Here is a 27749-nt window from a genome sequence, read left to right on the forward strand (position 1 = left end):
AATAGTAATTTCTTAAAAGTTAGCTGTAATGAAGAACCTAGAATTTTATTAAGAAATGTTTTGTACTCTAATCATTGAAATCCATTGGACTACAAATTTTTTTGGTGCATGCATGACTTTGTGTCATCAAGCAGTAATAATTTTTTTTTTAAAGATTTTATTTATTTGACAGACAGAGATCACAAGCAGGCAGAGAGGCAGGCAGAGAACGAGGAGGAAGCAGGCTCCCTGCTGAGGAGAGAGCCCGATGCGGGGCTCGATCCCAGGACCCTGAGATCATGACCTGAGCAGAAGGCAGTGGCTTAACCCACTGAGCCACCCAGGTGCCCCAAGCAGTAATAATTTTTTAAACACTTTAGCTGTATTATACAAATCTTCTGAGTTTTAACACATTTCATTGCACAATATCAAACAATCACATTTATTAAGATCACTACCAAACTGATCAGGAAAGTCTTTACATACTGGAAAGTTGTCAAGCTCACAAAAGCAAATATAAGTTTCCTAAATACTAATTTTCACTCGAAATCTCAAATATTATTATTGGCAACCAAATACCATCAGTTGTACCTTCAAAGTGATAGATGGTGTTTTATTCATTTTTAAGAAAAAGTCTGCTAAATACCCACATCTGAATAACCATCATGTGTCAGTTATTCTTTCAAGGATAAATTGTGCTCCATGAAAAAAAAATGGCTAGTTCAGCTCGTAACTCAAGGAATGAATATATATATATATATATATATATATATATATATATATATATATAGCAGCAAAAGTGCTTTATGTGTACTTCCCATTTCATCAGATAGAATATTTTATTTTTCTTTAAAGATTTTATTTTTATTTTGACAGAGAGAGATCACAAGTAGAGAGAGAGAGGAAGGAGCAGGCTCCCTGCCTAGCAGAGAGCCCGATGCGGGACTCGATCCCAGGACCCTGAGATCATGACCGGAGCTGAAGGCAGAGGCTTAATCCACTAAGCCACCCAGGCAGCCCAGAAAGAATATTTTAAAGATATTTTAAAGATATGTGTTTAAGGGTCTAGACTGAATAAAGTTAATAACTCTAACTGCTTCATCAAGGGCATTCTTCAATGATACTGGCAGATCTTGCCTGTGAATGTGTAGCAGGAAGGAACATAATGACTACTAGGGCAGCCTGGTACTGTGGTCTTGATCCATCCTTACACAATTTTACTCATCATTGCTTTGCAACATCAATTCAGATGTCCACAGTAAAGAAAACAAATAACATCTTAGTATAATTGTAAAATAATATGACCTCATGAATACCCTGCAAAGGTCCTCAGCTTACCCTTAGAAGACAACCATTTTAATAGTGAGCAAGTCTCAAGTTGTTGTTATTATGACCGATAAATAAAAGGAAAAGTTTAAATGCTTCATTTGCTATATTTTTTTAAAGGGAGAAAATACACTCTATAATTATGTATTTCTTTCCTCTCAAATCATGGATGGATTATTATGAATATATTAGAATTTTGATTTTGAATAGAAATCAGAAATAGGTACTTTGTTTTCTTATACCGTCATCCAGGAAGTGGGCACTGTTTGGAACTAAGCAATTTAAATACTTAATGTTGAAGATCTGGGACCAGGAAGTTAATTTTCCCTCTATTCTCCAAAAAAAATTTTTTTTTAATTTTAAAAAAGGATGAGAAAACAAAAATCAGAATGATGCTCCAGAAGGATGGAAAGATGAAACATATAAGGAGCTAGATAAAGTTTCATAGAGAGAGATGTTTTCTATTATACAGAAACTAAAAAGGGCACTTGTGGATGTACTGAATTTCCCCTACTTGGCAAGTATTTTAGCAGAACAAGATGACCACCTTCTAAGTATTCAGATGAAGAAATTTTTCACTAGGGGTCTGTTGGAATCAATGTCCCTTAACTTCATAATTTTTATAGATATAATCTTTAATTATATTATCTCTATACCATAAGCAAAACATCATAACACTGCTTTCCAAGTGTTGTACAATCTTTCTAACATCGTTTCAATAGTCAATCACGAATATTTTATTTATTGTTTATCATTATTGTTTATCATTATTCAGAGTCTTGTTCAAAATGGAAAAACTGAGTCATTGTGAAAATCAGCTTTGCTATCTCAAGACCCCCAATCCAGAAAACAAAAGGAAAAAAATTGTAATTTAAGTATTTACAGTAATAATTTTGTTTAAGTACCGTGGACAGCTGCTCAAGATACAGACCAAGTAGGAGGAGGTAACTGAACCTTTTGAAGTTAAATCACTGCTTGTTATTAGTGATTCATAATCAAAGGCATATCTCAAAGAGATGATAAACTACTGAAGAATTAATCATTTAATATATAATTTAAAATAATCTTGTTCAAGAATTATATCTCCACTCTCAGATATATATATTTGATGAAAGTTCCAGAAGAAGCAGCTTCTTGCCTGACTTATTTACAGAGACATCCCAGTGTTTGTGCCTCAGGGGAATCAAGAAAGGATGTTATCAGAAATGTTATCTGTGTATTTCTGCCTGAAGCTGAAACACTTAAAACTCTGCTTTAATTTTACTTATTTTGACTGAGAAACCATCCCTCCTAAAAAGTGATTTGTGTGGTCAAAGCCAAAGATAACTATAGATTTGAGGAAGATTCATTACCAATTATATGAGGGGAAACATCTAAACCAATTGCTCAAATTTGAAAGTTTTGCCAATCTTATTTAATTTTATTTTGGAGAATGATAAAAGTATTTCCACTTGGAAATTGCCTTGTTGCCAAAGATCTTGGCTTATTATCATTTCCGCATCTTCAATTTTTCTTAAAAAAATTGAACATTATAGAAGTAAAATAAACTGTATATAAAATCACTTCAGCTTTGTATAACAAAAACCAAAGTTAATAATTGCTTATATCAGGTAGAAGTATTTCTCTCTCATGTAAACTTTTGGAAGTAGCTAGTCCAAGACAGATGGACCCAATTTGTCGTGCAGGGACCTGGGCTCCTTCCATCTTCTCTACCATGCCAGTGCTGTCCAAGATGATCAGTTATCACATCCACATTGCACGCAGAAGGATGGAAGTACCAGAGTTAAGAGAGAGAAGGGCATGGATCTTCCTCTTAAGAACATGCTTTAGAAGTGATACAAACTACCCTTACAACTCAGTTAGCAAAATTTACTCACATGGACAAAATGGCTGCAAGATAAATTGGGAAATGAAGTCTATATTATAAAGTTGATTAGACTTTATAAACTCAGATTAAAATCAAGAGTTTCATTACTATAGAAGAAGGAGACAATTCAACTCAGATATCTACTCGACTTTAGGAGACAAATCCAGAGAAGTAACTCTTCACTGAAGTTTATGAGGATTAGTTTCAAATAGTATCTAAAACCTAGTTATAACCACATTCTGAAGTATTCACAAAGGAAGCTGAAATGCATTCTGGCCATTGAAGCCAAAGAGAAAGGGATATAGGAATAAAATATGATGATATTTGTTTTCCTTTTTTAATGGGAAGATGACACATTTTTAAGAATTCCAGTATAATAAGAAATTTTGTATTGTGAGGTATAATTTTCATTTGCTCCATGGCTGAAAAAAACCCAGACACATGTGCAAATATTGCTTATTCAATAGTAATGTGATCATCTGCTGTTCTTTGACCCATATTCAGAATAGAGGAAGAGATATCAAGTATTGAAATGATCCCATCACTCTGTTGACACTTTGTAGGATTTAGAGGGAACAAGAACTCTAGGAAGCCTCACCCATATCTTTCATTGAGAGAAAGGCTGCAGGCCTTCAAGAGTTTGAGGATGGGAGAATCCACTTTGGGTGATCTCAGATATCCTTACCATCTGGTCCTGTACAAAGGCAAGATACGGCTATGGAATGACTTGCTCTCCCCACCCTTCCCTGCTAAGACTCTCTTACTTTCAACTCAAGCTTATTTTGAACTTTTCTCTAAATTCCAAATTTCTTTTTAATTGTTACCATTTGAAAGTTATAGAGAAACTCAGATAATTAAAAATGGTTTAGAAAGGTCCATATTCTGAAGTATATGCTAAGGATCAGGAGAGAAACAACTTGGGTGAGAGAACCTGGATGTTTAACATGGCCAAGGACTGAAGGGAAATGACTTAACCTCTCAGGGAAGAGTTTTTTTCATTCATTTCCTTTCATTGATGCATAAATTTATTTCAATACTCCTTGAGCACCTACTATATGCCACGTATTCTTTTAATAAGTGGGTCTACAGCAGGATATAAAACAAAGCTGCTGCTAATGGAGCTTTCATTATAGGTGACAGGAGATAGCAATAAACGAGTAACTGTAACAGCTGGAAAAGCCAACTTCATAGAGTTGTTGTAAGGATGAATTAAGGCAAACAATAAAGTGGTTAGCCCAGCTCCTGACATGCAAACGTACTTCTAGGTGGAAATTATTATTGATGATATCACATGGATTAGGGAATAGTATGAATCAAAAAATTCGAGTTTGCAGTCATAGTCTAAAATAACATGCCTCAGGGTGCCTCGGTGGCTTAGTTGGTTGGGTGTCTGTCTTCAGCCCCAGTGATGATCCCAGGGTCCTCAGATCGAGCCCCATATCTAGCTCCCTGCTCACCAGAAAGCCTGCTTATCCCTCTCTCTCTGCTACTCTCCTGTTTCTGCCTTCTCTCTCTGTGTCAAAAAAATAAATAAAATCTTTCTTCAAACAATTAAAAATAAATAAATATGTTTATTATTTTTTTTTTTGTTTACTTTGATGCCTAGTCTGCATCAAAGGTGTTATTCCTGGGGTGCTTGGGTGACGCAGTCAGAGGCAACCAACTCTCGATTTCAGCTCAAGTCACCATCCTAGGGGCCATGGATTCATCCCCAGCTCCGGCTCCCTGCTCAGTGGACAGTCTGCTGGAGATTCTCTCCCTCTCCCTCTGCCCCTCCCCACCACAGGCTTGTGCATGTTCTGTTTTTCTCTCTCAGATAAATAAATAAATAAATCTTTAGAAGGTGTTAGACCTATTATCTCATTTTTATTTGGTTAAAAAGATTTCTGCAACATCTAATGAAAAATAACCCCACATTAAAATATTTTGGACCCCTCCCTTCTTATTTCTCTGATTTGTCAGAGCAAAATGTATTTTTTAAAAAATACCCCCCTAAAACTGACGGCGTCGAAGTGGATAAAGAAATGAAAATGAAAAGTGAGTCTTTCTGATTATCTGCTGCTAGTAGGGCACTGTGTTTGGCCCTTGATACACACACTTCCTTTAACCCTTGGAACAATCCTACAGAGTACCTCTTATTAGCTCCAGGTTTCTAAATTCTAACAAACTCCGGTAAATATTTGAGACAACTAAAGAAAAATAAAGACAATGAAAATAGCTTATGGTTTTTAGTTGTCAGTTATTTTACAAATAATTGGCCACAAGTGTTTTTCCTGTAAGACACAAAGGAATGTAATGCCACCAATGAGACTGAGAAGATAAGTGACAATTTTTATATCTTACTAATTCATTGTCCTAAAATATATCAGGATTTTTCCTTTCCCTATTAAGTTCACTTAGTTATAATATAAAACAATTATAACACTTCAGTTCAACTAAGAATGCTCATAGAAATTCAAAGAGGTTTTTTTTCTATTGGATAATGTAATGATGGTAGAGATCCATAATTCTCTATGTGTGTTCCCAATCTTCATCATCATCATAGAAACTAGTTAGAAATTCAAATCCTTAAGCCCCACGTATTGAATAAAATCCTCTGAGAGTGGGGCCTGGGAAGCTGTGTTTTAACATGTCTTCCAGATTACTGTGATGTACCCTAAAGTCTAAAGATTACTATTGGTGACCACTAAACGACTTTAAAGATAATTAGGATTGTATTTTTTTTCCTGAGGCAAGAGCCTCTCCTCTTAACCTAAAAAATGTGTGTCCTTAGTTTCCTCCCATGAAAAGAGAAAGCAAAAAACAAGACAGTCCTTTACAGACTCCAAATTTCCATACATTTCCAAATATCACCAATTTGGGAGCTGCGCCAATAGTAAAACGGGAACTGTTTTGTGAAATATTTCAAAGGCAACCCAAGAACGATTCCCTTTCTAAATTCTTCTGCTTCCAAGAGAGAAAGGAATATATTGCAAAGACTTAAGATCCTGAAAGCGCAGAAGGGAAAACCCACAGAAAGAGAGAATACAGAGCCCTCCCAAATGTGCATTAGAGACCTCCTTTCCTACCTGGAGGGCCAGAAGGAGCAGGTCCTGTTCCATATGTAGGAGACCAGAGAGCGGGATTGGTTTGTTAAAGCTGTCACTGAGATTAGAGCTTCCCGAAGCTCCTGTCCTAACATCAAGTCAATTTCTTGCTAAACTCTTTCTCATTTTAAATGGGAAAAAGATTAGGCTGTTGAGTGCTTGGGGAAAAATATAAAACTGGCTCATAGGCAAGCTTTCTTTTTTAAAAGAAAAATTCTCTCAGCCTTCTGAACTCAAAGATAGCTTAATAAAAGTTACAGAAAAGTCTAAAACGAGTGGGAAAAAATGAGAGGGTAAGAAAAAGGAGACTAGATCCCTCTTAAAATAAGGATTCCTTCTCAGTATGGGGGGGGTCGGAAACTAGCTTGAATGAGGGGGTGGGAAACTAGCTTGAAAGTTCTTATAGTGGTATTTTTGAGACAGAGGAAGAAACTACAAAATAATTCAGAATAATATTTGGAGACTTAAACATCAGGATATGGTGAGAAACACAGGGCATGAGGATGCAGAGCAATGCTTAACAATCAAAGTAGCCCTTGTTCTCATGCATACACTTGCCCTTGTGTGGTATGGATGCCCTTCTCACCATCTATCTCATTAGCAACTCCTTGGGCAGAGACCTATTGCAAAATATAACAGAAAGGGAGCAAAGAAGACTAAATTGTATTTTCCTACAAATGTAACAGATAGTAAAGAAAGGGTTCCTGGAGCTGAAATTATTGCCCAGTCTGTTTATCACAGAGTTTTGGCTTTGCAATAGAGTTCTAGAGAATGAGGCTATGGTGAAAGTTACTGAAGCAAAGTTCCCAGATTCAGTGTCTCTGGGCACCGATAAACAAGTTCTGTGAACTGAACTGGAGGAAAGGCCAAATGATCTTGAAGCTGGTGGTCAACATAGACTTTAGCCAAAATCAGAATTTTGCCAATTTATTTCGTTAATTATTACTCACAGGGAATTCAATGCTAAGATGAAGATAGGAGTACAAGAGGTTTTAAGGGGTGTGTGGGATATAACACCCATGACAGATCAAGAGAGAAGAAGCAGGGTTTGGTAAGGAAAGCCCTTAGACCAGGAAGACAGAAATCTGAGGTCAGTGAAAGGAAAGTGGGGGGAGGGGGAAGATTGCTCAGGGAGAGTCTCAGACTGTGAAACATGGGGAGTTAGGTCATGTGTCAGGAACCCTGTGTTGGGCAGAAGTGGTCAGGCCCTGGTGTTCCCACATTGATTAGTCACCGAGGACCCACAGGGAAGAGTGTGGCCTTGGTTCAAAAGTTGTGCCATATTCCAAAGTCACTGCCAACAGAGTCTGTCAGCCATCTTCGTTCCTTGAAACTGAACAGCAAGTTCTTTCTTAATGGAGATCCAAGCATTACATTTCTATGGTGGCCCCAGGCCACAATATGGATCTCCAGGCCATATGTTTTTTATAGTCCTCCCCACCCCGTCCCCCAGACTCCTGTGGGTCTCTCTTCCTAACAGAAAGCTACCATCCTTTTTGCAACTGGTGTTCCTCATTGTCCTTCTGTACTCTTCATTTAAGTTGTCTTCAGTCATCCCTTCTCTGGTCTTGATGGTTTTTCAAAAGTGTATATTTCTCTGCTGCAGATAGGTTGGACTTTAGAACCCCAGGGTCCTGTGTCAAGATTCACCAAATGGGATTTGCCATAAACTCCACTGTATCTTTTCCACCACTGACATCTTCAGAATTAGGGAGCTGGCCTGATCAAACAGTCCAAGCAGGAGGGTGGCTTGCGCATGCGCTCTGGACCGGCTTTAGAGCCCTACCTCCTCATATCTGGGCTGAAGTGGTATTCCTAAGTATAGAATTTGTTGCCTCCAGAATCCGAAGAAACTTACCAGGCATTGTGCTTTTTTCTTTGCTATAAGATATACAGGAAGCAGTAATTTTTTCCCCCTCCTTTTAAGGGATGTCCTAACATGTCTCTGACTACTGAGTTTCTAAAATTGTAGTGATATGATGAGGTCCTATATCATCATGTGGTTTATTTCCTGTACTCTGAAGCACATGTGTCTTACCAAGACTTTTGGTATGCTAGCCGCCTCTTACTCTGCATCATATCCTCAATGCAATGGATAAATTGATATTCTGAAGGATACTGGATGGTCAAGATCTCTTAGGACTCTATTATGACATAATTTATATCACCCCAGGGCAAAATTGTGAATGGATATTGTTGTCCTGCCCATGTACACCAAGGTGAACTCTTTCTGTTCATCTTTTTTGATTAGGCTAGAAAGTAACAAACACATTTGCTAGATCAAAAACTGCATATCATGTCTTGAGGTTCTCACTAAGGTGAAATTCTATATTCCAACAGAGTACCCCTAAGAGTACCCAACCAAATCTCCTTCATACAGTCTTATGCTCTCATTCCCTTGGTCAAGCACCTTCAAAATCCAACCCCAGGGTACTTCCCCTGCTTCTGCTGGAGTACACTTACTGGTTTTTGTAGAAAATTTAAGATATAATTATTTTCTCTATTGTCAGGCTCAACACATCTCTAGCTGGACTATGCTAAGAGTTGGTCCCAGTCATCAGCAGGACAGCCAGAAGTGCAGGTGGCAGATTTTAGGGGAAACTCCACTCCCCACCCCTCCCACCACCGTCCCACCATTGGCTTGCTAGGAAGAAGACACTGCAGGGTCTTTCCACATGGAGAGACTTCTAGCTCTTGACAGGGATGGACCAGCCCCCACGCAGTCTCTGAAGTTTCAGAGGTTTGGAGGACCTAAATATTTAGAGAGATCTATTCTGATGCCCCACATCCTATGTCAGGCTTGCCAATCTTCCCAGCAAGTGCTCTGATCATGAGACTTACCTCTGCTGAGCAGCGAATCATCCGGAGTTCAGGGATTCTAACTCCAGAGTTATGGGAGTTTTGTTTGTTTTAGTTTTGTTTTGTTTGATTTTTACTTTTTCTGCTTTCCTCTTGCACAAAGTAGATGCTGATTGTGAGACTGCCAAAGAGGTCCCTGAGACTTCTTTCTTAGTTTTCAATTTGGTAATTGCCCTTAGCTTTTCCTTATTCTTCTCTAGTGTTTCAATTCAGCCTAATGACAGCAAGTGAAATGCACCGTTCTTATATGCATTACTCCCAACCCATTCCCTATGCCACATTTTTCAAAGTCCTGAATCACCGTTGCAATCAGGGTGTTGCCCTCCATTGCTGCATTGTCTCTGGTCACCCTTGTGAAGGTTTCAGTAAGGGAGTCACAACCTTGTGCCAAGGACTATGTGTGCCCTGCTTACCCCCCAAGGTGGGGGTCTCATTGCTATATAATCTATACTGAATAATCCAGGCCCAAACCCTATCTTCTCATTAGCTTGGGCCTTCCAGGAGGCAGATGCTGAGACCGAGGTAAGAATGGACCAGGTTCACTGCGAGAGCTCACACCTGTAATGGGGAAAAGGGGAGAAAGCAGGAGTGGACAGGGAAAGCTTTCAGATGAGAAGTGACCCAAATGGTGAAGCTGCATGAGGACACCTGTTACTCTTGTCTGTTTGGCATCCACTTCCCCTGTTCCACAAGCTGCACCCCGGTTTCTTTGGAGAACCATCATTCCCTGTTCGTGTGGAAATGCCCCACCATCCCCACTTTCACTCACCCCTAACACCCCAATAGAGGGCATGACTCAGACCTGGCCGGCCACTCAGGACTTCTGCAGCAAATAAAAGTTTTTGTTCCCCACCAGTGTAGCTTGCTGTGAAGATGAGGTGTTCTGGAGTTGGCAGAGAAGGCCTGAAGGAAGCCTGCCTAGAATGAGGCCAATCATGGGAACACAGAGCTGAGAAAAAAACACTTAGAAACTGGATTTTAAGGATACATTTGGAGCTCCTGGACCCCTCCAGACCTTGAGACCTAGATCTACTCCTGGACTTTTCAATTTTAGGGGTCAATCAAGTGTCTTTTTGGCTTTGGGCTGTTTGAGATGGATGTAGTCACTTTCAGCTTGAAGAGTCTTTAATACAGAAATGTTAGAGAAAGGACTACACAGAGGCGTAAGTCACCATCCTCCTTAGTATGGGCTCAAAAAGAGTCATTAAAGAGCACCTGGGTGGCTCAGTGGGTTAAGCCTCTGCCTTTGGCTCAGGTCATGATCTCAGGGTCCTGGGATCTCAGGTCCTGGGTCCCTGCATTAGGCTCTCTGCTCAGCATGGAGCCTGCTTCCCCCACATTAAGTGTTAGAATTAGAACAGAATTCACACAGCATCTAGTTCCAATCGATGCCTTCAAAAAGGAGAGGACATAAGTCGAGTGACTTATCTAAGGTCACAGAGCCACTGGGTGGCAAATCACATTTTTATTCTGTCTTCAGTTTCTAGGCCACAGCTCTGTTCACTGTAACACTCTGTCCCCTGAGAGACAGGAGATTACACAATGTAATTCATAGAACTCCCAGAAACAGAAAAAAAAATAATTTATAAACAATAGCAGTCAGCTAATGCTAATTTAGTATTTAATGCCAGTAATCCTGGATAATGTGGCTATTGAAGAGTAGTTACTAACGTGGGCTTCATACTATAATTTAGCATTACTTAAGTGAGAACAAAATCAAAATATGCACTTTGGAACAAAGTGTGAAAAATGTTTAATCCTTATTAATTTTTCTTTTTGTGACTTGCCTCAAAATGTTCCTTTTCTTTGTTCAGCATATTTTTATTCTTTAGAAATTCTGTATAAGATCTGGAATGTTGTGAGACGAAAAGCATTTTGGAAAATTAACATGAACTTTTTCTAGTGCATTGTTGTTTGCTTAATTATTGTAAACAACGCCAGGGAGACTTGGCCCGTTTGAGAGGGCCACTACCTTGTTGTTATAATGTATTCTTAGAGCAGCATTTTTAAAAATCAGCAATCTTAGGTTTTAAAGGTTAAATTAAAAGCTAAATTTTTGAGTGATGACTGTGTCCACATAAAATACCTTAAGGAAAAGGTGAAACATTTATACATTTATGAGTAATTGATTCTTTTATAATTTTTTATTTTCTAGAAAAGGGCTCATAAACTATCTGGGGATTTCTATTTCAGGGAAGATTTATTTGTAGGTTTTCATTTGTTTCACTTGGACATTAGATTATTTTAATTTAAAAATATATTTTGGGTTTTTTCATATGCCAGATTTTTTTTAATGTTTTCTGGGTTTTTCTAAAAGCAATGTTGTGATCAATCACATGCTGACTGTTACATAATTAGCTTAATGTATCAGTTTTACACACTGCAAAATGGAAACTGAGAGGAACAGACCAAAATTAAAGGAGGCAACAAAGAGAGTGTACTCCATTAAACGCACTCCACTTGGCAACTCTCTCGGCTTCTCTTTTTTCAAAGATAAATTTGATTTCAGGAAATTCATCTATAATATTCAATTTAAAGCCTCAAGTAGTCCCATGCAAATCCTTGGATTCAAGATGCCATAATTGCAAATAGATGCACTTAAATTGCACATAAAAGTGCCATCATTGCAAACATCTAGTTAAAAAAATATATTGATGACAGGAAAAGCAAAGAAATGAAACTGGAGCATATTAATAAGAAAGGAAGAAAGTTGTATCTCAGTATTCTGCCACTAAGAAAAACCTGACTTTCTTCTTGCCTCCTCATATTCAATAAATTCCTTTGTACACTCAAGAAATGCACACTGAGCATCTCTGTTCATCCAGCACAGGAACTGTGGAGGCAGACGGACCCAATCCTGATGGCCGAGGAGCTTAAGAAGCAGGAAAGCTAGGTGCAGGAGCAAATAGCTAGGCTGCCATGTGAGAAATGTTGCAGTAGAACCTTGTGATGGGGAAACAGAGATGAGAAGGGGAAAGTGACCTCGACCAATAGAAGGGAGGATAGGAAAAGACTTCATGGATGAGGAAATCAGTAGGAACTTAACTGGTGTAGAAGACTGCTCAGCAGTTTCTGGCAGATGAATGAGAGTATGAAGGTCTCATGCAGGCAGTGGAACATGGGCAGCGAGCCGGCAGGGTCTGGGGTGGGACGTGGAGGTGAAGGAGCAAAGCAAAATAAGCAACAGGTGTGCAAACAGGCAGGTGCCAGATATTAACAACCTTGAATGCCAAGCTATGCATCTCAATGTCATCTCGTTGTTCATGGAAAGTCATGGAAGATGTTTTTATTTTGTTATGTCAAGATTATGGCAGGATCTTATGATAATGAAAGATAAAGTCTGCAAGACTGCAGAGGACAGATTGGTGGGGAAAGAGACTGGAACCACAGACCTTCTTGGAAACCTGTTTAGATAGAAAGTGCTTTGGGAATAAACGCTTGGCCTGGGGGAATGCAGTGAAGTGGAGGAGACAGGAATGTAGCTTGGACAAGGGGTGAAGACCAGTGATGTTAACTAAGGTAGGAAACATGGAAGCTGAGGTGCCTATGGGTACGGGAGTGGATCTACCCAGTAGACCACTGGAATGTCAGCAGCTGAGTCTAGCTGCAGACCAACATTCATGGTACAGAAGGAAGGGAGATGGGCCACGGAAGACCACTTAAGCCTTTCACAGCTATAAACCACAGAAAGTTGTAGTTTTTATCATATTTGTCTGCTGAATGGCTATAAACACATAAGAAAACATTGTTGTATTCATACATCTCTCATTAAACAATAGATGCTCAAGAAAGCAGATGCCTTGACTCAGCCAAATAGCTGAGAGGTGGGAGAACCTAGAATCAAATCATGTCACCAGACAAAACCAAAAGAAATGTGATGTCCAAAGTAATTAATGTTTCCAACTGTCTGGGCCTTAACTTCTTCCTCTGCGAGAAACTTTTGGACAACATGGTCTCAAAAACCCTTTTGACTCTATAGTTTCATTATTATGTGCCACATTCATGAGCAAAACCTCATTCTGGTTTACCACAGCCGAGCTGAGTGAATCTGAGGAAATCACAAATCCACCGAAGCCCAGTGTTGTCATTAGTACAAATTGTTAGGAGGATTTGATGGTTGTGGCCGTGTGCTTTTACATTTAGCACAGTGGTCTTTAGGAAAATGCAAATTAAAACAGCATGAGGCCACTACACATTGTCTAGCGTGACTAAAATGTAAAGGACAGAAAAGACCAAGTGCCAGCCGCCATGTGGCTCAATTCTCAGTCACTGCTGGTGGGGCTGTAGACTGGTACAACCATGGGAGGGAACTAGCAGTGTCTCATCCACACAACATGTGTGCCCTGTGACCCAACGTCTCCTCCTTCAGGAAGTCCCCGACAGAAACACATCAACCTATTAACCAAAAGTCATATACAAATCATGTGCATGAACATTCTAGTATATGACTAAAACTAAGAGCAGACATGTATATACATAAATATACTTATATACATGCATGTATACATATATATACATATACATATATACATGTCTGCTCTTAGTTTTAGTTCCTAGACAAATGCTCCTAAAACCCTTATAATCTCCTAAATGAGAAGAGTCCTTGGATATCTCTTATAATACCTGGTTTTTGTTCTCAGACCCTGTTGCAGACTCCTGAAACCCTTGCAAATTCCTAAGTGATAAGAGCACAAGGGGCATCTCTAGTTCTAATGAAGCAGCTCTGGGTGGGCCCCTGGGTAGGTTTCTGAATAGGGTCCTGGTGACCAGAAATATCAAAGCCTTGATTAGAAGCTTGGAATTTTCAGTTCTGCCTCCCCCCAGCTTCTCCAGAGAGGAAAGAGGGGCTGAAGACAGTGAGTGACTGACAGACCTGCATGACAAAGCCTCCAAGAACTCCCCCAAGCGCAGGGTTTGGAGAGTTTCCAGGTTGGTGAAGACATCTACATACGAGGAGGGCAATGCACCCCAGCTCCATGGGGACTGAAGCTCCTGTACCTGAAACCTTCCCTGAGTTGGCCCTGAGCTAACTCTTCATCTGTATCCTTAGTTCTATTCTTTAATAAACTGGTAAATGTAAGTGCTTCCCTTGAGTTCTGTGAGCTGTCGTAGCAAATAATCAAATCCAATGGGGAGGAAGGAAGTCATTGGAACCTCTGATTTGTAGCCAAGTTGGACAGAAGTTGTGGGTAACCTGGGGATACAGTACTTGTGATTGGCACCTGAAGTGTGTGTGGTAGGGGCAGCTGGGGAGGAGGAGTGAGGGCAGAGGAAGGCTCATGAGACTGAGTCATTAACCTGTGGTGTCTGATGCTATCCCCAAGCAGATACTGTCAGAATCGAGTTAAATGGTAGGACATCCAGCTGGTGTCACAGAATTGCCTGGTGTGGGGAAAAATCCCACACGTATGGGGACCAGAAGTGAAGTGCTCTATGTGAAAGTAAAAGAGAAAGACACAGGAGGAGAACTGGAAGTTTTTCCAAAACAGAACCCCCAAACTAGAAATTACCCCCCAATTCATCAACAACAGAATGGATAAATAAATAAAAGTATATTCAAGACAGAAGGAAGATGAAAGAACAATTACGTACAACATGACTAAATCTGACCAGCAATGGTTGGGCAAAAGAAGTCAGACACAAAATAGTACATACAGAATGTTTCAATTTATAGAAAGTTCCAAAATAGGCAAAACTATTCCATGCTGTCAGAAGACAGGAAGGGGTTACCCCTTGAGGTGGAAGAATGAGTAGCTTTAGGAATGCTGATAATAGTCTGCTTCCGGATCTGAGTGCTGATTATATAAGAATAGTTTGTAAAAACTCATAGAGTTCTACACCTACTATTCTCGCATGTACCTTAGACCTCAACAAAAGTTTAAAAACTCTTCTCAGTATCTAACCATTATTAGCATTCTCTTTACTTAAATATTTACTTCTAGATAGACCTATGTTGATTTTATTGTAAATGATGTCTTCTAATTATTGTAATCTGGTAAAAGTATGTCTTATTGATTAGATTACCATGCTAAAAATAACAGAGTTTTATCAAATAAAACACTGAGGCAGAAAAACCAATACTTAAAATTAGATAATCTTTAAACTTAACACCATCAGAGGTTTAAAGACATGGAAACTAGGGAGAAAAGGGGTGGAAAAACTAACTTTCAAACACTGAAACAATATAGAAAAAAATCCAGGTTTTTTTATATTGAAAATTGTAGAGAAATGTAGCACATTTTCTTTCAGCTGTAGTTTGTATAAAATGAGAGAACTAAGATGGGAACAATTATTTGTCATACTTGAAAGAATGCTTATAATTTGTTAAGTAAATTAAAATTTGAAGATCAAATAGAACAGTACCTAAATCTTCTAATTCTCTAGCCCATTTTCTTTGTCCAAATTAAAATAAAAAGGGGTTTAGATTTGAAATCCCATATGACTTATTCCTTTATGCTACTTTCTATTTCAAACCATCTCTAGCTGAGGGGAACACTCCTCAAAAGATTTATTTTAAGTTTCTTGCAAGAGACAAACCGTTTAACTGCAATACATTGAAAAAGAGGAGACAATTAATGCTGACAGAGGGAGTCCCACAGTAGCCCACAGAGAGCGAAACCAACAAAAGATAAGAAATGCGGAAACCTACTCATCTGCCTCAAAGGGATTTTAATATAGTCCCTTTCTCTCAGCCATTGGTTCTCCTCTTGAATGTGTATCATGCATGTGTTGAAGGAAACTTCTCTTTCGCTGTCCTCAGATTCAGTGGCCAGAAGGGGTCAGGGCAGCAGGAGGGGAGGGGATATTTTTAGCAATTCGGTTTTATGGGGGCCCTAGACAGGGCTTCATATTTAAACGTGAAGAAACCCTTTGGCCAAGGCTTCTGACTGGTCTCTACTTCCTGAATTGGTGAGGACATTCCCATGCTACCCGTGCTCCCTCCCATACCCCTGCCTCTTCCCCTTCTTCCTTCTTATTCACCCCATGGCCAGAAGCCTTAAGAAGTATTTGCCTTTCCAGCCTTTATTTCACAAAAGCTTCATTGAAATAGGATTCTCAAAATAAAGACCACCACCAGCAGCTCCCCATCATTGTCTGACAGAAAAATACCAATTAAAAGAAGAAACAAGGGGTACCTGGGTGGCTCAGTGGGTTAAAGCCTCTACCTTCGGCTCAGGTCATGATCTCAGGGTCCTGGGATCGAGCCCCACATCGGGTTCTCTGCTCAGTGGGGAGCCTGCTTCCTCCTCTCTCTCTGCCTACTTGTGATTTCTGTCTGTCAAATAAATACATAAAGTCTTTAAAAAAAAGAAGAAGAAGAAACAAGGTTAATGTAAAAATTATAGCTTTTGGAAAAAACCACCACTAATTTTCAGTTTTAGAGGAAACTGGGGGATGCAAGCCTGGGCAACTGGGAAATTGCTGTGCGAAGGGAGAAAATGAACACCGGTTTTAGGCTGCAAGTCAAAAAATCATGAGTACCAAAAAGTGAAGCCCAAAGGGGGGAAAAAAAGGTCAAAAAAGAAGGTGACCGATATGCTGATTAAAACGATCTTAAAACAAGTTTCTTTTGAACATTAAATGGAAAAATCCGGAGTTTGGATTGCCAACTGTTTACGAAGCAAAGATTATTCAGAGGAACTACGTGACTCAATAACATCTTTCAGATTCTGCTGGGAAGATTGGTAGATAATATGAAATTTAAACTAACATTTGGACTTTGTCCATTTTGTGCTCAGTGAAGACATTTTTGGCATGCTATTTAAAATATTTTCATATCAGTTTATCATTCCAAAATACAGTGAAAACACACACATCTGCAGTTGTATTCTGTGGTCCAAAGGAGAAAAATGGAAAAGGCTAAGGCCATTTTACCTTATAAAGAAATAAATAACAATGCCCTGTATCCACGTTACACTTATTTTCACCCTTTAATACACATAAGGTACAATTTTAAGACATTCTTTGTAAAAACAACGTCATCGTGAAGACTTCAGTCGGTTGCTTAACCTCTGCTTTGCTTTAGCTTTCGAGGCTAAACCACAGAGACAACAGAACAACATATTTCCCTGGGTAATTGTAAGGCTCTCAACATGACTACGTACTGAAAACAACTCAGGATGGTGTATGCATATCGCACCAAAAATAAAGAGAAACAAACAAAATGCGAAAGTGAAAAAATACTTACTGTTTATTAAATCACCAGCCATCAAAACACTGGTAACTGCTAGAAACAAAAATACAAAGAATATGTGACAAAGACCATATGTGGCCTGCGAATCCTAAAATATTTACTTTCTGGCCCTTTACTAAAGTACTCAGCAATCCTTGCTCAAATAGACCATCTTAACTACAACAGACGACGTTTATTAAGTGTGAGTGAGTAATATATATGGAATGCCAGAAATATTTAGATTTTTCTCTGGGGTTCCATAGCATTTACTAAGATTAAAAATTGATTGTATAACCAAATTATAATTCCTTGTATAAATTCAAATGTCACCGAAATATTTATCAAAGAAACATTCTGAAGTGTGTCTGAGGCCAATAAATAGTTGAATCAGTATTTTGTTGTTGTTGTTGTTTTTGCTATTTTTTTAAGCCTATGAAAATGCTCACCAGGAGCTAGCATATGTGCAGAGACGGGTCAAGAGTATCATTGCCGAAGTGGGGGAGCCTGGGTGGTTCTGTTGGTAGGGCATCCAGGTCTTGATCTCAGGGTTGTGAGTTCAAGGTGTGAGTTAGGCATGAAGCCTTTTTAAATAAAGAAAAAAGGGGCACCTGCGTGGCTCTGTCAGTTGGGTGTTAACCTCCGGCAACTGAGCGCTGCTCTCTGCTCAGCAGGGAGCTTGCTTCTCTCTCCCCCTCTGTCTGCTGTTCTGCTTACTTGTGCTTTCTCTCTCTCTGTCAAATGAATAAAATTAAAAAAAAAAAATCAACCCTCTACTTAAAAAAAGAAAAAAAAAAAGATGAGTATTATTGTATTATTGCTAAATTGACCTCATTAAGGGCTGTGGTAGATGCACAACTCCAGGGGGCACCAGCCACACTGTATTCTATGAGTTATGTTTAGGGCTGGACTTGGACTTGTGAGCAAAAGACAATATGAATGAAGCCCCCTGAGTTGTACAACACAATGTCACTGACCCAAGTTCCTTTTTCAGTGTAATTTAAGTTGTTAAATAAGGAAAATAATTTCTACAATGTATTTCTGTGTTGATGGAATTTTTTTATAAACTTCATCTTGATAGCTTCCTGCGAAGAATGAGAAAGTTTAGCTACCAAAAGAATAATTTGGAAAGGTTAGTTATTCTTTCAGAAATATACCAGCTGGTTCTGGGTCTTTGCAGCATGACTAGTGGCCAACCATTGCACAGTCATCTGGTCCACCAGGAAAGCTCAGCTTAGTTTGAATCAGTGATCTAAAGAGAATGTAGAAGCTATGCTTGTGAAATTTGCTTATGACATAAAGTTGGGAGTCCTGAAGGATAATAGGCCTGGTTCCCAAATGAACAGTTTACCAAGGACTAGACCTAAGCAAAACAATCATAATAGAAATTGCTCTTTTGCACTAAGAAACTCTCTGAATCAGGACTCTTAATATCGACAGGCATAACTGATTTTTGAACTTAAATGTACTTTGGGTTCAAAAGGCTCAAGGAATTTCAAGAAGGCTGGGGTAAATATGGAGAACAATAGTTGTCCCTAAATATTTGAATTTTTTCCCTTTTTTGAAGTAAAAGAATATAAATTCAATACATGTTTTTGTTTCCCCCAGAGGTAAAAATGTAAAGCAGGATTTACCTCAGAAGTTAAAAAACAGAAGGGCTTATGGCTAGGTTTAACCAACAGATGTGTAATCTACTGCCCTTGTTCACAGTGTTTTTTCTAAAATTTTGAATTAGTTATCATGTTGAAAAGCCACAGATTTCACAGAACTATCGAGATTTTTGGTATCTCTTGAGTCATAAGACAACTTGGCAACATAAGGCCTTCACTCCCCTGGCAGTATTCTGCTGGAGCAGAGTAGAATCCTCCAGGTACCACAGACCCCACCATTCCCTACTGTGCCATAGTTGGCCTACTGCACTCATGTACATATAGAGATGTTTAAACTTGCATAGCTTCTGCAAAATAAAATGATGAAAAAATTCTTTAAAAACAGAATCTGTCCCCAAATGTAGTGGGCTACCTGAAGAGAAGTCAAGCTTCCTATCAAGAAAAGAAGCATTGTCAAAACAGATAGGCATGAATGTTACAGTGAGGATTCTTGTATGAGGCTGGAAGTTAGGCTAGACCAATATTTACTGAATGTCTTAAAGAGAGAGATTTATAGTATTATTTATTGAAATTATCTTTACTCTAATGACTCAAGCATCCACAGACATAAGATTTGTGAGTTAAATTCTTATTTTATCTCTGATTTGTATAAATTCCAAACAAATATTCATTTATTTTTAAAGATTTTATTTATTTTTATTTTAGAGAGAGAGAAAGGGAAAGAGAGAGAGAAAGAACATGGAATCTGGGGTGGGGAGGGAGGAGAGGGAGAAGGAGAGAACTGCAAGCAAATGTAAAGCAGGATTTACCTCCTGCTTTATTGTGGAACAGACTCCACACTGGGCATAGAGCCTGATGTGGGGCTTGATCCCATGACTCTGAGACCGTGACCCAAGCTGAAATCAAGCGTCAGATGCTTAACTGACTGAGCCACCCAGGTGCCCCCAAACAAATATTTACATTAAATTCCAAAATTATTGCTATCAACATCTACATAAAAGCCTTAAAACACAGTCAAAGTTTTATGTTTTCAAATTTTTATATTTTCGTATTTCAGTTTGAGTGTTTACGATGTGTGGACATAGGCTCTATTTCTATTTCATCATCAACATAGTTTTGGATCAAGATTTAGGCACTTAACTTAGTTGAAACTAAATCTCAGGGTGATCCCCATGGTCCAAGATTCCCAGGAAGCTAGGTCACTCACAACCAACATTCAGAAAAAACAAGAAGATGATCCTAATCCTAATTATACCAATTCATTCCAATCATGAATTTTCAAGAGCTGGTTTATACTGTTTGGTATTCAGGTGCCCATTCGTAGGTTCCTTTTCAAATGAAAAGCTCTGACTCATTGAAATGAAGTCAATGGTTATTTGTAGCAAGTACTTAATGAGCGGCCACCATTGTCAGGACAAAAGACGGATAAGATAAAGTCCTTGCTCCTAAGGATACTTTCTCTTGAAAGACAAGTCCAAAACAGAAGAAATAAATAAAAGATAATAAAAGTAAGGTACAACCAAATATACTACAGACTTCTTACACAATAGACATTTGAGGAAGGGAAAGATTAATCCACACTGATGTAATTTGTGGAGAATGAGTAGAGTGTGGATAGTCCAAAGGAGGGGAGAGATATTCTAAGTAACAGACACAGGATGTGCTAAGGAACATCCTCCCACATTAAAGAAAAGTTTGAGGCATGTGTGGGTATGTGAGAAGCTGGATTACAGAGGTCCCAAATACCACTCAAAGTTGAAACTATAAACATTCCATTAGTTATCAATGAAAGGGATTGTAGGAGGTAATGATCACAACAGCATCCTGAAGACCAGCCAGGAGACTAGTGCTCTGGATCAGGTGGGGTGTGAAGAGAACTCCTCTAGGAAGCACCGGGAAGGAAACCAATTTATTTCAAAATGTGGACGCATTGTATTTAGCCATGGTTTGGTGTAGCAGGATGGTGACAAATCAAAGAGAAATGCCATGGAAAATTTGGAGAACTTTGAGCATGCTGGTATGCTGACACAAATAGATTAGAGCCTGTTGCATTACTTTTGATAGTATTACCCCAAAGGGTAGAATTAGCCTACAGAGAGGTGGGCTAGTTTTTATTCAGAGACAGAACCAAAGAAAGAGATTAGCTAATGGTACAAATTTGGGGGTGGAAGTAAGTGAGGTTGAGAAGTGTTGGTCTTTATAACATCAGTCTCTCTCGCTCTTTTTTTGTTGACTCAGTGAAGTAGGAAGCAAGGCCATCTACCAAGAATGAGTAATAGGGCTAAGATAGAAGCATGGAGAATGTGGAAAAAGCATGTAAGGAACATACTCACCTAGAAATTCAAAATTAAACAAATAAAATAAGGTTGTTATTTAAGCAGAGACGAAAGAGCATGAATTTGTAGCTGAGATTAATATCATGGCTTTGGGATTTTTCTCTAGCGTCCTTTGATAAACCAAGGATATAGAACCAAGGAAGTGGAGAGTAGGTAAAAAAGAGTCCTAAGATTTTGAGGTGTATCTCATTTGTTATTGACATGACTATTGTTCATTTCAAGAAGTCAAGCCCAGGTGAGGGAGCAAAAAAAATAGGAGTTGCTTGGATATGGGGTGTGGAAAAAGGAAGTATTGAGGGGATAGGGAGAACAAAGTGATGAGCAGAAGGAATGATGAAGCAAGTAGATTATCTATCAAGAACAAACAAAATACCTGTGTTCAAGATGTACAGGGGTGGCAGGCCTAGGTGACAGTGTGGTCACAGGTGTGGCTGAGCCAAGGCTAGCTAAAGTCACGTGATGCCTAATGATGAGGAGCTTTGAGACCAGGAAATTGTAGGGTCATCGCCATTTGTACTGAAGCCATGGAAAATGGGGACAGACACGGGCGGTAGAGGAAGACCAGGCTTTAATGCCATTGACGAGGCTGAACAGCATCCTGGTGGCTGGAAGCTGAGGTGAGGGAAAGAGTAGTTTAGGGAGAAGTGATGGATTCCAGAAAATCAGTGACTGGGTAAGGTTAGAACAGTGCCCCAGGTGCAGCAATGTTTAAAGAAGTGGCTGCCCCTTAATTAGAACACTCCCTGTCCCTCTCTTCCTATCCCTTTGGCCATAGCTTAATTCAGAAATTGCTGTTAGCAATCACCTACTCACAGATATAAGCTGACAGCACCCCAGCTCAAGCACACAAGTCAGCCCTTACCTTCTACCCCAAGGCTTTTCTGACAATAAAACGTGGTTCTCGCTTATATGCAATCCAAAAATAGAGGGAGGTAACACCACTTAGGACAATATTTGTCCAACACTTAGCTGGCAGACACATGTTCGCTTCTTCCATCCATTGGGCGAACACTTCTGAGATGCTAACTGTAAGGCTTCTCAGAGGGTCCCATGTGGATTGCTCTCCTCTTGTCCACAGCAGGGATCAGTTTGAGAAGGCATCTTTATACTGGCTTTCCCCTCCTTTCTGGGGTCATCCATCTCAGGCCCCTGCCCTGTTTCCTCGGATTGCCTCTTAAAATATACCAATTTATGGCCCCGGGGTGGCTCAGTCGGTTAAGTGTCTTACTCTCAGTTTCAACTCAGATGGTGATCTCACACTTATGGGATTGAACCTTGCGACTGGCTCCGCACTGAGTCGGGAGTCTGCTTCAGAGTCTCTGCCCTCCTGCCCTCCCCCACTCACGTGTGCGTGCTCTCTCTGTCCCTCTAAAATAAATAAAATCTTTTTTAAAAATTAATTTAAAAAAATACCAACTCAGGGCAAGCCCTATGGCAGACCTGCTCTCTTGCAGGAATCTAGGACCCTCATCTGTGAGAAAAAGCCACTAAGTAACCAATAAGGAAGGTTTCATGGTCAAGTAAAAGTCAATTTTCAGTTAGGTTGAGGAAGAAGGGGCCCTGAAAGACATAAGAGAAGTTATTACAGAATATGTGTTTCAAAAGAATCTTCTGGGTGAATGGATGGGTGGCAGAATAGAGCAGGAACAGACCTGATAGAGACGAGAGCACGGAGGAGAAAAGAGGGAGGTGAAATATGAATCATATATGTTAAATAATTTCCTCCATGCTAGAAAAAAAATATGCTAATAACTGTGAAGGTCACGTTTTAGACAATCGTATTTATTGCTAGAGCTTTGCATTTGCCTTTATCTTCATTTGTTCCACCCTGGACAGAACATCAGACAGTCTAGCCTGCTGTATGTTTCTATTTCTTGCCAACATGCTGATGTCATCCTCTATCCTGCCCTTAAAGTCATTTCAATTCACATTCACGTCTTTTGTCTTTTTCTTGGTATCTACTTTACTATGGTTTCACTGAACTTGCTTTTCCCTAAGTAGGATGCATGGTCAATTCATCTAAGAGAAAATGTCAAGAAACAAGAAACAAACTAGATGTACACACAATGATACCGTGTAGTGATCACTGGGGAAGATCTTAAAACACATATGCGTATACAGTAACTTTAAAATATATGTATAAAAGCACCTAATTCTGACAGATCATAAGATTTCCAGAGAATTTTTTTTTTTGTAATACCACCAGAAACCTTGCCATATGCCCTGAATGTTTGAAATGTGAACCAATAAATCACAAAATATTTTGAGTCTCTTCTGAGCTGAAGTTTGTCATTTTTAGACATCTTGGGTTTAAAATTTTAGGTTATAAGAGGCGTTGCTCAGGAGTTAGAACAAACAGAGAAAAGACATCTGTTGTTACTTCCTGAACCTGCTGAGTCATAAGCCATGAAGACTCACCAGACCTGTACGTGACAGCAGTCCGGGGAGAAGGGCCGGCATGGTTGACATTGACCTGAACCTCAAATTGTCATTGCTTAGAAAGAGTTCACAAAGGAGACACATTTGTTTTGGAATCATAGAAAACTGAGATCAAAAGAGACCTTTCCGGCCATGGGCTCCCCATTTCCTGCCAGTCTTTTATGCCCTGTTCTGTGTGTGTGTGTGTGTGTGTGTACTATTCACCCTTACCTTAAAGTTCTTCACTGATGACCCTTTATGAAATTATTTCACAGTGTAATATTGTGGATAAAACTGCTTTATAGGCCTCTTGCCCACAACAATTCCAAATCTGGTCTTTCTAACGTTTTGCGTGTCCCATTCCCTCACATTGTCCTCTCGCCTGCCCACATTTACGCAGATCAGGACCCTCTCCCTCCCATCGTCCTGGCTTCATTTCTAACCACAGCTTGTAGACTTTGTCTTCTTTATTCGGGCTCTTTAAATTATTTCTGCTCTTTGTTTTTTAATTCCTCTGACTTTACCTCTCACCTCTCAATGATGGGGGAGTTTAAGCTGATTGTTTTTCTTACATATAATTCATCACCCCCTCATCAGAGTTAGTGATGGCAGTTTAGGTTATGGATTTAGAAGCACAATTCAAAAAAGCATAATCCTCACCATCCAAAAGACTCTAATCCACAGAAACAGTCTTATTAGGTACCCTCCTTCCCTTCTTGAGTAAGCTTTCAGAAAGCTACTTGGTCATAGCAGTGCTAATGACCGAGATTAAAATGTATTTATTAAGCATGCATTGGCAGGCTCTTGCTAAGCCCCATATAAAACAAATTAGTTTTAGGGCTCTGTCACTAGGAGGGTGAAATCTAAGATCATCCATATGTACAGCTAGTTGGAGACAAATGTATTTTACTAACATCTATTGATATGAACTGTGTTATATCATAGGCTTGGGCAGTTTTCCATAAATAAGACATTGATTTGTTTTGTTGTTGTGGAAGAGGGAATTACTGCTACCCTATGGCCACTCCACAGGGTTTAATTGGAGCTGATCTATGCCCTCCATCTCCCAACACACGCAAACATATGCTTACACACATTCACACATGCGCACATACACACACACACTCACTCACACACATTGGAGGTGGAAGACAACACCTGACTCTGGCCTGGCCATTCAGAGAATTCTGATTGTTTGCGGGATGAGACTATAATAAATTTCAGTCCAATGAGACTCAGTCCTGGGGCTTTGTCTTCTAGTGAAGTTGCTGAGATGATGGCATATAAGCATAGAACTATTGGTGGCCATCTTGCCAACTCTTACAAAGAATCTTCCTGAAGGAAGCAGCATAGTGGAAAACAAATCCAAAGGATGCAGTGAGAACTCATGTCTGGATGACATCCTTGGAAAGCCAACAGATGGTCAGATTTTTATGGAAGCCAGTTCTAATCCCATACTTTCCAGTTATGTGAGTTTGATTTGGGTTTCAGTCAGTTGCAACTGAGAGTCCTTACTCACGTTTGCAGCTGGTTAAATAACCAGTTTTTCTTTCTTTAGTAATCTCTATGCCCATTCTGGGGCTTGAACTCATGACCCCGCCAAGATCAAGAACTGGCATGCCCTATGGACTGAGCCAACCAGGTACCTCCTGACCAGACTTTTATCTTTTGCATTCCAGCACTTATTAAAGTAAGATCTACAGGCCATTTGCTTCAGAATCACATGGAATGCTTACAAAATGAGGATTCTTAAGACTCTATCCCAAACTTCTTAATCAAAACCTAGGAAAGGGGGCTTAGACAAACCTTATGTTTGTTAATCTGGGGATTTTACGCACATTCGATTTTGAAAAACACTACTAAAGTCCTAACGTTCGATTTTATCAGCACAGATCAACCCGTTTTTATCAAACTGGCTGGTGACTTCAGTCAAATAGCAATTCTTTTCAAATAATTGATCATCGGATTTTAAAATGTCAGCACTGATGTAGATAGAAAAAATAGTAAATACTTTAGGGCACGTGTGAAGAAACTGCCACAGGACTTACATGTTTAAGTAACTGCACAAGGTCCATAACCCATTTCACCTGTAATTTAAGGGCCTGTTAGAAGGAACAGATAAGATAGGAGGGGAAAACCAAGGAACTTTGCCTTAAAGAGATACAGGAATCTGGGCAGACCATGGCAGAGAAACAGCTGTTCAATGTCTCCATTCCATCAGATGTTGAATGAGCCTCACACCTCCCCAGTAGGGCACTCATTCCCCACACCTGGGTAACTCTTCATTTCCCAGACAGCATAAGTTCACTGGAATGTGGTTCATTTCTCAGGACCCCATGGATCCCTCTGCTTCTTTGCACCTTTTCTATTACACTAAAAGGTACACGTGTTTAGTTAGTTAAATTATTGGAGCAGACACCCTGAAACTTAAGAGATTCACTTCCAAATCAGTTTCAAAGGAGATGGAAGATGGAGAAAAAAATCAGTATGAATCTGTCAACTGGTGCATTGATAAACGTATTGTGGTGTACACTCAGCCAAAAACATGGAAAGAAACATTCATATACTTAGTGATGAATCTAAAAACATTAGGCTAAGTGAAATAATTAAAATATAAGTAGATTCATATTATATGACTCCTATACGAAATTCTAGAAAAGATGAAACCACAGTGAGAGAAAGTAGTCCGTGATTGCTTGGGCTGGGAATCAGAAGGCATGTACCACAATGATGCTCAAGAGAACTTTTGGGGGTCATGAAGTTGCTCTATGTCTTACCCGTGGTGGAGATTACATTAGTGTATATAATTACCAAGTTTAACAAGGTGTGTGCCTCCAATGAGTGAGCTGTATGCAAATACACCTCACTAAAGCTGTTACGAAAAAATGAACTTTACATGGAATGGGAATCAAGTTTATCAGGACAGGCAAAGTAGGCCCCAAAGACAGCCCTAGGGAGGCATGGGCTGAAGTCCAGGAAGACTGTCCATGGCCTGGAGAAGTAGTCAGATTCCAGCACAGGAACAGCCTTGCAGGTCTAATGGGGAGGGGAGGGAGTCTCTTATTCTCTTATTCTCTATTTCTCACTCACTCTTGTTTGTCACCTGCTGGATTCAGGGCTATAAGTGATCAAAGCCAGAGGAGGCTCATAGCTCTACCTAAACTTCATGGTGGGAGGAATGAAGTCTTTCGAATTAGCTCACTTGTAAGAGCATATCAGCCTGGAAGGTATGGGCCAAGAAGGTCTATAACAGATGAGAGTAACACACAGAGCCATCCCAGTGGTGTGCAGCGAAGAGATGTACTGTGAAGGAAAAGAACACTGCCTCGTCTGGGGAATATTCATCCTGAGACCAGCGACCTTCTTTTGCGGGATAGCCACCTTGGAATTATTTGAAAGATGTCCCCAGGTTATTTGCCCAAGACACAAGTTCTAAACAATTTACGAGTGAAAAACTAAAGGATACTAGTAAGCATCCTTTGAATTAGAAAGTTAACCTCTGGAGGGGATGGAAAAAAAGCTTTGTAAAAAAATAGGGAAATTGTTTCTAAAAAATTGAGGCCATTTAGCAAGTCAGGTTTGATTACAACCACCTTACCTCAGACCTTTTCCATTGAGAATGGAAGGCTTTTTTTTTTTTTTTTTTTTTTTTTCCCCAGAGTGCTTTCCCATAAATATCCCGTCTGCATGCAGAGGGAGCAAATGGGAACAATTGAATCCTGTCCATTTCATGGACCCCTTAAAAACAATAGGGTGCCCCCAATCAGTAGTGGTTTATGAGCCAAAGGACAGGTTTGGGCTGCCAAGTGGGTAACTTTCTATTTAAACCCTAATTTTCTCTTTTACTCATTTGCTGTCATAAAGCAAATGAAATTTGGCTTTTAAAAAAAGTGGTAACTCATGTAAAGAAACTATTAGAAGGATTATTAAAAATCCATAAATTACATTAAATTTATAAAAAGCTCTTAGTGCCAATAAATAAGTCATGTCCTTATCTCGACACATTCAAACTGGGCATCCATAAAAAAGCACAAGGAAATGAAAAGTTCAAATGGAAGAAGAATCACTAGATGAATTACTTCATCCTAAATGTTGCAA

This window comes from Neovison vison, chromosome 13 (genome assembly GCF_020171115.1).
Source record: "Neovison vison isolate M4711 chromosome 13, ASM_NN_V1, whole genome shotgun sequence".
In the NCBI taxonomy this organism is placed as follows: domain Eukaryota; kingdom Metazoa; phylum Chordata; class Mammalia; order Carnivora; family Mustelidae; genus Neogale; species Neogale vison.